We start from the raw sequence: 12,083 nt of genomic DNA, 5'->3' as shown, positions 1-12,083 counted from the left end.
TGGCATTGTCACCAAAACAGACATATAGATCAAAGAACAGAACAGCAGATCCAGGACTAAACTTACGCAGCTATAGCCATCTGATTTGTGTGTTTGTCTCTCTCTGTGTGTGTGTGTGTGTGTGTGTGTGTGTGTGTGTGTGTGTGTTTGAGACAGGGTATCCCTGTAGCCCCAGCTGAACTGGAACTTGCTGTATAGACCAGGGTGGCCTTGAACTAGGTGGTTAACAGTACTGGCTGCTCTTGAAGAGGACCTGGGTTTGGTTCCCAGTACCCACATAGCAGCTAATACCCATCCATAACTTCAGTTACGAGGTATCTATCACCCTCTTCTTACCTCCTTGGGCATTGCACATATGTGGTGCACTTGCATATATGCAGCAAAACACACATATAAAATAAAAATAAATAAATAAATAAATAAAATGTTTTAATTTTAAAAATCTGGTATGTTATACACAATAGAGAAAGGAAAAAGATGTAATTGTGGAATCATAACATTAAGTGAAATGTCAGATTCAGAAAGACAATTCATGTATTTTTACTCTTCTGTGAGTCCAAAATTCTGTGTGTGTGTGTGTGTGTGTGTGTGTGTGTGTGTGTGTGTGTGTGTGATGAAAGTAGAAACAAGACTGGGGGAATGAGTGGTAATAATGACTGTGGGAGAGGGGGAGAAATGGGAGGGGTGAATATGGTCAGAGTGCATGCCATGCTTCCATTAGAAAGTCTTTATAAAACCCCTCACTATGTACAATGAATACAAGCCTATAAACTTTTACTTAAAGTGTGTTTTCCTTGCCTTTGTTCAGAACTGCAGACTTTTCTGTAAGTAAAGGAAGAACCCACAGGCACCACAGCCACCACAGTGGAACCATTTGACTGATTGATGACTGAAGGTTGATGGTTGTTTCCCAAACTGCTCAGTGCTTTCCTACACCTGTACCTGATATTGTACTGCTTCTAATCCCAAACCCTGACTCTGGATGTAAAACAATACAGCACACATCTCTAAGCCTTGGACTTTGATCACACAGGCATCCACAAGTAACTGCTTGACAGCTGAAGAGGCCCAGTCACTCCTGCACAGAAACAAAAGGTAAAAAGTACAATACATAAGGCTGGTAAGATCACTCAGTGATAAAGGAATTTGCCACCAGGCCTCATGACTTAAGTTAGACCACCAGAACCCATATAGTGGAAGGAGAAAACGAACTCCCAGAAGTTGTCCTCCCTAAATGCACCATGGCGTGCACACACACAGATGCACACAAACACACATTAAAAAAGCAAACAAATGAGAAAAAAGTATAAGATACAATAGTAAAGAAAAATTTCAGTGTAAGGAATGCAGGTGTTGAACATGAATCTTAAATATGCAGAGATTTCAAAGCAACCTCCTGTATTCATCTGAACATATTTATGACCAGTCTCTGTGTACGCTGCATTGCTTTGCTTGCAACTTAAAATTCCTAATTTCTATTGGAGTTAGTAGAACAACATTCTCTAGCATTGGGATCCTGAGCAAAATGCTTTCACGCAGTCATTAAGGTCAGTTAAGCAGCACCAGGTATTTTTAATTACGATAGCACCACTGCTTCTACCACGTTCTCTCTTGGAGTGTCTCAAGTCATGGTTCCTGTTCATTGAATCTTCCTTAGCAACAATTACACAATTTTGCTTCTAGTTGGGAAAGGGCTACAGGGACTCTACCTCCTACATAACATGTCTCAAGGTAACACTTTTGTCTTATTCCAAAGAGAGGCAATTTTTAACACATTTTTCCAGAAATAACTTGAAGCAGGTTAATATATATATATACACACAATGAAGTTTAAGGAGGAAAATTAGGAATAAGAAATCAAAGACCAAAGGATTTACCAACATGGGGTCAATTTTGGTGGAACAATGAAGGTTTCCATTAGCTCCATTTGTTTTTTTTTTTAATCCTAATGAGTTTATTGGGCCTTCTAACAGAGCATAGGGTGGGGGTTTATTTACAGAAGAGTGGGCACCCCCCACTCCCATTTACAACTTGATGGAAAGTCCACACTCTAATATAGATCCTATGACTTCCTGACAGCCACACAAATTGTCAGAAGTAGCTCATGGTATTCTTGGCTTATACATCCTTAGCCCTTCCCCCACATGTAGCTAAGGTCAACCAATTGGGTGGGAGGGGAAACTGACTCCCCCATCAACTCCTTGACGAGTGTGGGACGGAGGTGTGACTGTAGCTTGCCAGCATAGTGGTTAGAGGACACTTCCAGTTAACACTCTACCCCTTCCTCTGGCTCTTACATTCTTTCCACCAACCTCTTCTGAAAAATTCCCTGAGCCTTGGAGGGGGTGATGTGAAATGATCTTCCTCCCATTGTGGCAAGGCACTGAACTTTTGGGTCTCTGCATCATCTGTTTTCCATGGGCTATTGGCCCATTTCAGTGGGTCTACTATAAAAACACAAACAGCGAGAGGCAAGACTATCTCAACAGTGGCTCCTATAATAACCTATGGGCATAAACACAAATGTTTGGATGGTATTTCAGCAGATGCATCACAATTGCATCCAACTGTCAAAGCAATTGCAGGGCTTCCCCAGGGTTGGCCTGGTCTACAGCACCAGATGTGTGTTCCACCTCTAGGAGTGGGTATTATATCCCATCAAAAATTTGCTGGTTGTACATACACTAGAAATACCACTGTTGTACCAGCTGGAGCAGTTTGGCATGTTGATAGTGCAGCACTGAAGGTCCGTCACTGAGCAAAATTATAGGGGACAGTTCTCCCACATCCATCTGCATAGTGCTTTCTGAACTATGAAAGCCACCCATCCAGTGGCAGGGAGTTTCCAGCTTAGTCCAAGCTTGATTTCTCTCTCTCCCAGGCTCACATCATCCAGTATCTTCAGCAATAGGATTTTACCATCCACTTCTGGTGTACAACCAACAATGGCCTTTATTGTTTGGGGGGTTCTCTAGGGCCCCTCTGGCCAACAGCTCATGGGGGAGCAACCCATCTCTGACACTGGGAATTTCATTTAACAACCGTATGTGTTCTGGTAAATGACCCAATTAAAAGATGGGGAGGCAGAGGCAGGCGGATCTCTGTGAGTTCAAGGCCAGCCTGGTCTACATAGTGAGTTCCAGGACAGCTGGGGCTACAGGAAGATCCTGTCTCAAAAAGACCAAAAAAAAAAAAAAAAAGATGGGCTAAAGATCTAAACAGAGAGTTCTCTGCAAATTAAAACCACCTGAAGATTTTGCCTTACCCCACCAATAAGACTGGCTAAGATCAAAAGAACAAACGATACAAAATGCTAGCAAGGATATGGAGGAAGGGGAACATTCATTCACTACTGGTGGGATTGCAAACTCAAGCAACCCCTCTAGAAAGCAATGTGGAGAACTCTTAAAAAACTAAAAATGAGAGACAGCCTGAGAAAGTGGGTTTTGACTTTCATCGGTGTAGTGGCTCTGATCTCAGCAGACCACCAGAGAGTCCTACATTCTGGCCTCCCTCTGGCCTCTTTCTGACAGACGGGCTGAGAATGCAGGGGGACTGCCTGAGAGCCCCCTGATCCTGCTTCTATGTGGCGATCAATGTGAAATGAAGACCCACAGATTGGAGAGTCAAGAGGTGTTCCAATTATCTAGAGCCAGCCCTAGTATCTTCCTCCCAACCTGGTACAGAAGCACTGAGGACATTTTAAGAAGATAAACAGACAAAGCCTCAGCCTCCATAGAACTAAAATTCTGATCTAGGAAGACAAACAATAAAACAGATAAGCAAATATGACTCAAGTTATGAGAATTATAAGAAAACCCACATGTTCAGATCAGTTCCAGCCTATGCTGACCTGCCGTGATGCCTTCAGTCCTTTTATAAGCACTTCCTTCCTTTCTCTGTCCATGAGTACATTCCCCAAATGTTCCCCTTGACTACAGGAGTTCCCCTCAAAGTCTAAGTTTACAGCTTTGACAACTAACTTATAAGAACAGTGGCTAATCCCATTAATTCTGGCTGGGAATCCTTGAGCAATTATGGGATCTCCCCTTCCACATGATCATGGAATTCTTTCCCTTGCTTAGGAAGCCCCGTCCTCCACATGTGCAACTCACAGGGCTCCCTTCACTTCCTCTTCCTCATCACTGGGAGGAATTTCTTTCTTTTTTGGCATATGAGAGATGCTTTTATTAATAATATAAATAGGCAAGGGGCATGAGTAGATTCTGTATAAGAAAAAAAGTGTAAAAATAATTGTTTTTCTTAAAAAAAAAAAAACTAAAAATGAACCTACCATATGACCCAGTTATACCACTCCTTGGCATATTCCCAAAGGACCCATCTTGTTGTAGAGACACTTGTACAACTATATGTTTGTTGCTGCTCTTATCACAATAGCTAAGAGATGGAAGCAACTTAAGTGCCCCTCAACTGACGAGTTGTTAATGAAAATGTGGTACGTTTACACAATGAAGTTCTACTCAGCAGTAAAGAAAGATGAAATAATGAAATTTGCAGGTAAATGGATAGATCTAGAAACTGTTATACTAAGTGAAGTAACTCAGATTCAGAAAAATAAAAGACCTATGTTCTTCCTCATTTGTATTATAAGCACCAAATCCTTATAAGTGAGTGCATATCCTGATGTAACTGCAGGGACCAGGAATATGGAAAGGAGACAGGGAGGTAAAGGAAAAGAAGGAACCAGAGAGAGAAGAATAGTAGGAGAAAGGTGTTTCTAAGGGAGAAATATGTAAAACAGGGGTAATTAAAGGGGAAGGGGGGCTCTACAAAGAACAATGGGAATAAAAGGAAAAATCTCCCATTGCACAGTAAAAATAAATAAATAAAATAAAGCCTTAAGCATGGAAGGAACTATATGGGATACATTTTATTTATTTCTTTTTATTGGAGACAGGGTCTTCCTGTTAGCTAACCTGGAACTCACCATGTAGAACAAGCTAGGCTCCATCTCACAAAGATCTGCCTGCCTATGCCTCCCAAGTGCTGGGACTAAAGGCGCGCACCACCACATCTGGCAAAGCACCACATTTTAATCCTTTAGGAAAGTAATGTTGTACAACAGAACCAACTTAAGGCGTGATGGTCTTCCTGTCTTTTCTGAGCATGTGTCAAAGTCTTTATGATATACACTATAGTCTTTCATAAATATGAAACTACTAGGTCCTACAATTTTCATAAAATGATTCTGTAGTGTCTACATGTCATATAAAGATACAGAATATATTACAAAGTAATTAAAGTGCACAAGAGCAAAAAGCAGAAAGTTTTAGCCAATTTCCATATCATTCAAATAAATACCAACTAATACAGGGAAAAAAAGACTAACTTTACTACAAATCTGTGAAGACTTCCCATACACATTCATATTATCTAAGAAGATTCCTGGCTAACCTCTCAGGTTGCCCCTGCAACATTTTCCTTAAAAGAAATTTCTTTTCCAACATATTATAAGGCATTATATTTAGACTTGCTATAGAGAGAAAGGGCCTCAATACTAGCTTGATATACATGGTATCTAGAGAACAGAAACTAGCTCCTCTGTTGTTTTACAGAAAGTCTCCACTGGGCCAGAACCTGACAAGTTGGGGAAATAGCAATCAAAGGTAGGAAAAACTACTCAAGATGACGTCACCTATCCATAACAAGAAATAATACCAGTGACACATGATCAGATACCTAGGTCTCAACATAAAACACAAACAGCATAAATACTCAAGATAATATGTTTATTACAGAAATTAATCCCATAATAATGTTTTCTGAGAATGACATCCTAGTGGATGACAAGACAATGTTTTCAAAAGAGCAATTATTAGTGTGTTCAAGGAACTCAAGGTTATGAATGAAAAATTGAATGGAGACGATGAAAACAAACAGTTTTGAAATAACAAAAACAATTCAAGACCTCAAATTAGAATCCAATAAAGAGAATCTCTGAAGAAAAGCCAATCTGAAATAAAACTTGAAATAAAAAATCTCAGGAACTCAAACAAAAAGCTTAGAGAAAAGAAGAAAGAAGTGAGTGGAAGGAATGAAACAGAGAATATCAGATCTTGAAAACAAGCTTGGGAAAATGAATCACTGTCAAGTCTAAATTAACCTAGGAATAGAATATGCAAGACCTCTGGGACACTGTAAAAAGACCAAACCTACGAATAATTGGTACAGAAGAAGCTCTGCTTTTATAAAGTCACAGAAGCTATTTTTAATAAAATAGAAGAAAATTTCCCAAATCTACAGAAAGAAATACCTATCAAGGTACAAGAGGCATACAAAGCACTGAGTAGACAAGACCAGAAAAGAAGCTCCCCATGTAGTAAACATACAGGACAAACAAAAGATATTGAAAGCTATGAAGGAAAAAAAAATCAAGTCACAAATAAAGGCAGGTTCATCCGTTGACTTTTCAACGGAGACTATGAAATCCAAAAGGCATGAACCAATGTCAAACAAGTCATGAAAGAACACAGAGTCCAACCCAGACTACTATACCCACCAAAATTATCAGTTGCAATTGAAGGAGAAAGAAACACTTGTCATGATAAAAATAGATTTAAGGAATTTATGTTCACAAAACCAGCTCTACACAGAGTATTCAATGGAATAGTTTGATCAAAATAGATTAAACACTCTGAAGAGGGCACAAAGAATAAATAAATTATCCCATAATAGTCAACAAAAGAAGTATAAGGAAACAGGACTATAAAACCAACATAAGAAAAATTAATAACATATGTCAATAAAAACCTTCAATAATAATGGTCTCAACTTCCCCATAAAAAAACACATATGGGTCTGGAGAGATGGCTCAATGGTTAAGAGCACTGTCTGATCTTGCAGAAGACCATGGTTCAGCTCCCAGCACCCACATGATGGCTAGCAACCATTTGCAACTCGAGTTTCAGGGGATCTGATGCTCTCTTTTGACCTCTGTGGGTAATGCATGACATGGGTGCACTTACATCCATGCAGGCAATACACTCATACACATAAAATAAAAAATGTTAAATAAAATATTTTTTAAAAGACAAAGACTTGCCAAATGTGGTGGCACATGCTTTTAATCCCAAAGGTAAGCAGAGGCAAGCAGATCTCTGTGAGTTCAAGATCAGCCTGGTCTGCATAGTGAGTTCCAGGCCAGCTGATGCTCAGGGAAACCTGTCTCAAAAAGACCAAAAGAAAAAAAACAGACTGATTGGATTATTGGATTAAAAGACAGGACCCCAGGATCCAAGCCAGGTATGGTAACACATGCCTTTAATCCCAGACCTCAGGAGGCAGAGGCAGGCAGATCTCTGTGAGTTCGAGGCTAGCCTGGTCTACATAATGAGTTCCAGGCCTCCTGGGGCTACAGGGAGACCCTGTCTCAAAAATACAAAAAAAAAAAGCCCCAGAATCCATCAATTTTCTGACTCCAAGAAATGCATCTCACCAACAGTTTTTGACACCACTTTAAGGTAAAGGATGGAAAAAGATATTCCAAGCGAACAGAATTAAGAAATAAACAGGTATTTCAATATCTGACACAACGGACTTCAAACAAAAATTGGCAGAAGATACAGGGAAGGTCACTTCACTGTATCATTTACTTTACTCATTAAAGGAAAAATCTGCAAAAAATAAATTACAATCCTAAATATATTTGTACCTTACAAAGGGGCATCCAATTTCATAAAAGAAACTTTATTAGCTCTAAATTCTCACATTGACTCCAACACAGTGCTGGTGGGTGACTTTAATACCCTGTTATCACCAATAGACAGGCCACCCAAACTAAAACTAAACAGAGAAACTCTGAATTTAAAAGACACTATAAATCAAATGGACTTACAGACTTCTACAGAATATTTCATCCAAACACCAAAGAATACACTTTCTTCTCAGCAGCCCATGGAATTTATCCAAAACTGACTACATATTAGGACACAAAGCAAGTCTCCAAATTGAAATAACCTGTGTTCTATCTGACCACAAAGGAATAAAGCTGGTTAGCAGCAAGGGGCGGTGGGTAGGAGTACACAAATTCATGGAGGCTAAGCAACACACTACTGAATGAAAATAGGGTCATAAGAGAAATCAAGAAGGAATTTTAAAAGGTCTTAGAATTAAATGAAAGTGAAAACACACCTTACCAAAACCTCTGGGGCAAAATAAAGGCAGTACGAAGAGTAAAATGTATAGCATTAAGTGCCTACACCAGAAAATTAGAAGCATCGCATAGCTTTGACAAAGTCCAGCATTCATTCATTATAAAAGTCATGGAGAATATAGGGATTTAGGACACATTTCTCAATATAATAAAGGCAATATAGCACACATCCACAGTCAATATCATACTAATGGAGAAAAACTGAAAGCATTCTCATCAATATCAGGAACAAGACAGGGATGTCCATTCTCTCCATCCCTGAGCTTGCACTTGCAGTGTTACCAAGAGCAACTAAGAGAAGCAAAGGAGATAAAGGGGATACAATTTGGAAAGGAAGAAGTCAAAGTACCCTTATTTGTAGATGATGAGATTCTACACATAAAAGACCCCAAAGTCTTCTCCACAAAACTCCCGAAACTGATAAATACAATCAGCAAAATATCAGGATAAAAAATTAACAGCCCAAATCAGTAGCCTTCCTAAAAACCAGCAACAAGCATATCAAGAAAGAAATCAAGAAAATGATACAAGTCATGATCGCTTCAAAATCCATAAAATATCTTGGAATAAATCTAACAAAAGAAATGAAGGATTTGTATAATAAAAACTTTGAAACATTAAAGAAAGAAATTTAAGAAGCTATCTGAAGATGGAAAGGCCTCCCATGCTCATGGACAAGATTAAAAGGCAGATCCTACCGAAAGCAATCTACCAATCCAATGTAATACCCATTAAAATTCCAACACAAACCTTCACAGAAATTGAAAAAAAAATCTCAAATTTCATATGGAAACAAAAAACCCAGGATAACCAAAATAATCCTGAAAAATAAAAGAATTGCTGAATCTCAAATTATATTGATCTCAAATTATACTACAGAGCTATAAAATTAAAACAGGATGCTACTGACATAAAAACAGACACATTGATCAGTGGAATAGAATTGAGGACCCAGATTTAAATCCACACATTTATAGCCACCTGATTTTTGAAAAAGGAGTCAAAAATACACACTGGAGAAAAGACACCATGTTCAACAAGTGGTGCTGGTCAAACGGGATAAGAGCATGTAGAAGAATGAAAATAGATCCCAGTCACTCACCGTGCACAAAACTCAACTTCAAATGGATCAAGGACCTCCATATAAGACTCAACATCTTGAATCAGATAGAGGAGAAAGTCGGGAATATATTGGAACCTACAGGCATAGGAAAGGACTTTCTGAACATGACTCCTGTAGTGCAAACATTAAGCCCAACAACTTACTCATGAAAGTAAAAACCTTCTGTACAGCAAGCCAGCATCCAGGGGAGAGACAACCTACAGAATGAGAAAAAAATCTTTAACAGCTTTACCTCTGACAGACAGTTAGCATCTAGAATATACAAAGAACCCAACTAAACATTAAAAAAAAAAAGAATAAACAGCCCAATTAAAAACTGGAGCAAGGAGCTGAACAGGGAATTCTCTAAAGATGAAGCGCAAACAGCTGGGAAATTTTTTTTTAATATTCAGCATTTTTAGTCACCATGGAAATGCAAATTAAACTCACTTTGAGATTTCACTTTACCCCAGTCCTAATGGCTAAGATCCAAAAAACAAACAACAACAAATGCTCATGAGGGTGTAGAGAAAAGGGAACTCTTATCCACTGCTGGTGGAAGTGCAAAGTGGTGCAGCCACTATGAACATCAGTGTGGAGATTCTTCAAAAAGCTAGAAATTAATCTACCATATGATACAGCCATACCATTCTTGGGTATATATCAAAAAAGCTCTACCCCCTACTATAGAAATATGTTTTCATCCATGTTCACTGCTGCCCTTTTCATAATAGCCAGAAATTGGAAACAACCTAGATGCCTGTCAGTTGATGAATGGCTAATGATGGTATTGTACATAAACATAATGGAATATTATTCAGCTCTTTAAGATGAAATTATGAGGGACTAGAGAGGTGGCTCAGCAGTTAAGAGTACTGGCTGTCCTTACAGAAGACTTGGGTTCGAATCCCAGCACCCACATGGCTGCTAACAACCATTTGTAACGTCAGTTCCAGGGACTCCAATGCCCCCTTTTGTTCTACATGAGTACTGCACAACGTGGGTGCACTTACATACATGCAAGCATATCACTCATACACATAAAATAAATACGTTTTAAAATTTTTTAAATGAAATTATGAAATTCACAGGTAAATGGATGAAACTAGAAACAATCATCCTGGGTAAGGTAACATGGACCCAGAGAGACAAAAGTCACATGTTCTCTCTCATAGCTGGAGGCTAGCTTTGATATCCTAGATATGCATGTTTCAATTTGAAAACCCAGAGAAGTCAGGAAACTAATAAATAAATGACCATGAGAGGTGAGGCTTCCTGGGAGGGCTGGTAGAATGCAGTGATATGGAAAGGGAAAGGAGACTAGTAAGGTAGGAAGGGCTAAATGTGGGGAACGAGAGGGTAGAGCAGAGGAGGGCTCTGGGGAGGGATAAGTAACACTAAAGGCCTTTAGAAAAAGCCATATGGAAGCCTACCACTATAAAAATTTCTTAAAGTATATACATATACATTATAAAATTATATTTAAGAAGAGTTACCTTATAACACAGGGACATTACTCCTATTAGACACCACACACTAACAAAATAAAACCTTAATAGTAGGAAGGCTACTATTTCTTGATGTTGTTGACAGGGGACACATAGACCCACAAACACTACTGGCCATTGCTCTCGTTCTTAGATACCCACTGGAACTTGAAAGTAAGACCCTATTGCTGAAGACACTGCATATATGAGCTGTAGAACAAACTAGGAGAAATCAAACTGGTGCTGACATCAGAGCCTCATCTCTACTGGCTAGTTTTCATAGTACTGGAAGGTGCTATACATGCTTTTGGAAAGAAAAAATAGTCATCAACTTTATCCAGTTGTGAATCCTGTGAACTACAATAACAACTGGCTTGGTAAGATATGTCTACCTATGCAATAGTGGCACAAATATTATTATAATAGCCAAGAACTTTGTAAGTGAATTTAAGGTCTGCTTCATGGGCTGAATCCCATACCTGACACTGATATCAGACTTAGGAACTTGGACAGATCACAGGACATCGAGAAGAGTCTAATACTAGGCTTCTGCTAAATAGTTGTATTAAACTGACTCCTAATAACTTATTGTTATACACACAGATTAATGTATTTTTCCACTCTCGCCAGAGACGTTTCCTTATGCAGCACATGGTGATTAACACAGAAATCACAACTGTCAGTGTACGAAGAACAAGAGGCTGCTGAGTACTTACCTCTGAATAGAACATCTATATCAGACTTCTACTTCCCAAGGCTCAGGGCTCATTGTGGAAGGGTTTGGAAAGACTGTAAGAGCCAGAGGTTATGGATGACCACAAAGAAACAGGCTTCCAAACAGCTGGTCAGTTATTCATATGAATTCACAGCAATGGTGACAGCATGCACCACTGCTGGTTTGCAAGCTCAAACCAGACAAGATCCCAATATAGACATGGGGAAGTGGATAAGAATCCCCAAACCATCCTAAGGATCTTTTGGCAACTGATGGTTGCTGGGAGGAGGAAAGACAGTGTCTTTCAAGGATGAGACTCAGTAGGTTAGTCTTCGGTGGCTGGACCCACATTAGAAGACATCTAGAGACATAACATAAACTGCATAGGCCTTATTATATTTATAATAGAATACGTTAAAATGGGAGGAAGCAGTAAGGGAAGAAGGAGATGAGAGAGGATCTAAATACCATCAAATTACACTGTATGAAAATTGAAAAATTCAATAAATTTTTTAAATAGTATTCCTGGAATAGAGATTTTTGAAATCATTTTACAATCAGTTAGTTGCATTTAGAAAAATCAAATAACAAAGAAAAATAATGTAA

The 12,083-nt window shown here is 38.9% G+C and overlaps 1 long non-coding RNA gene across 1 annotated transcript in view; it reads left to right on the top strand.

Moving 5' to 3' along the window:
* The window catches only part of LOC115071714, an 82,107-nt gene that overhangs the window by 38,352 nt on the left and 31,672 nt on the right, over window positions 1–12,083 (top strand). Inside the window, exon 2 of the long non-coding RNA XR_003850802.1 lies at window positions 809–1,095. This is a non-coding gene — a long non-coding RNA (uncharacterized LOC115071714). The remainder of the gene's footprint in view (window positions 1–808; window positions 1,096–12,083) is intronic.

This window comes from Nannospalax galili, unplaced genomic scaffold, assembly GCF_000622305.1.
Source record: "Nannospalax galili isolate Female #2095 unplaced genomic scaffold, S.galili_v1.0 scaffold41, whole genome shotgun sequence".
NCBI lineage: Eukaryota > Metazoa > Chordata > Mammalia > Rodentia > Spalacidae > Nannospalax > Nannospalax galili.
The sequence above is the reverse complement of the archived record's forward strand: the minus strand, read 5'-3'. Positions and strand labels throughout refer to the sequence as shown.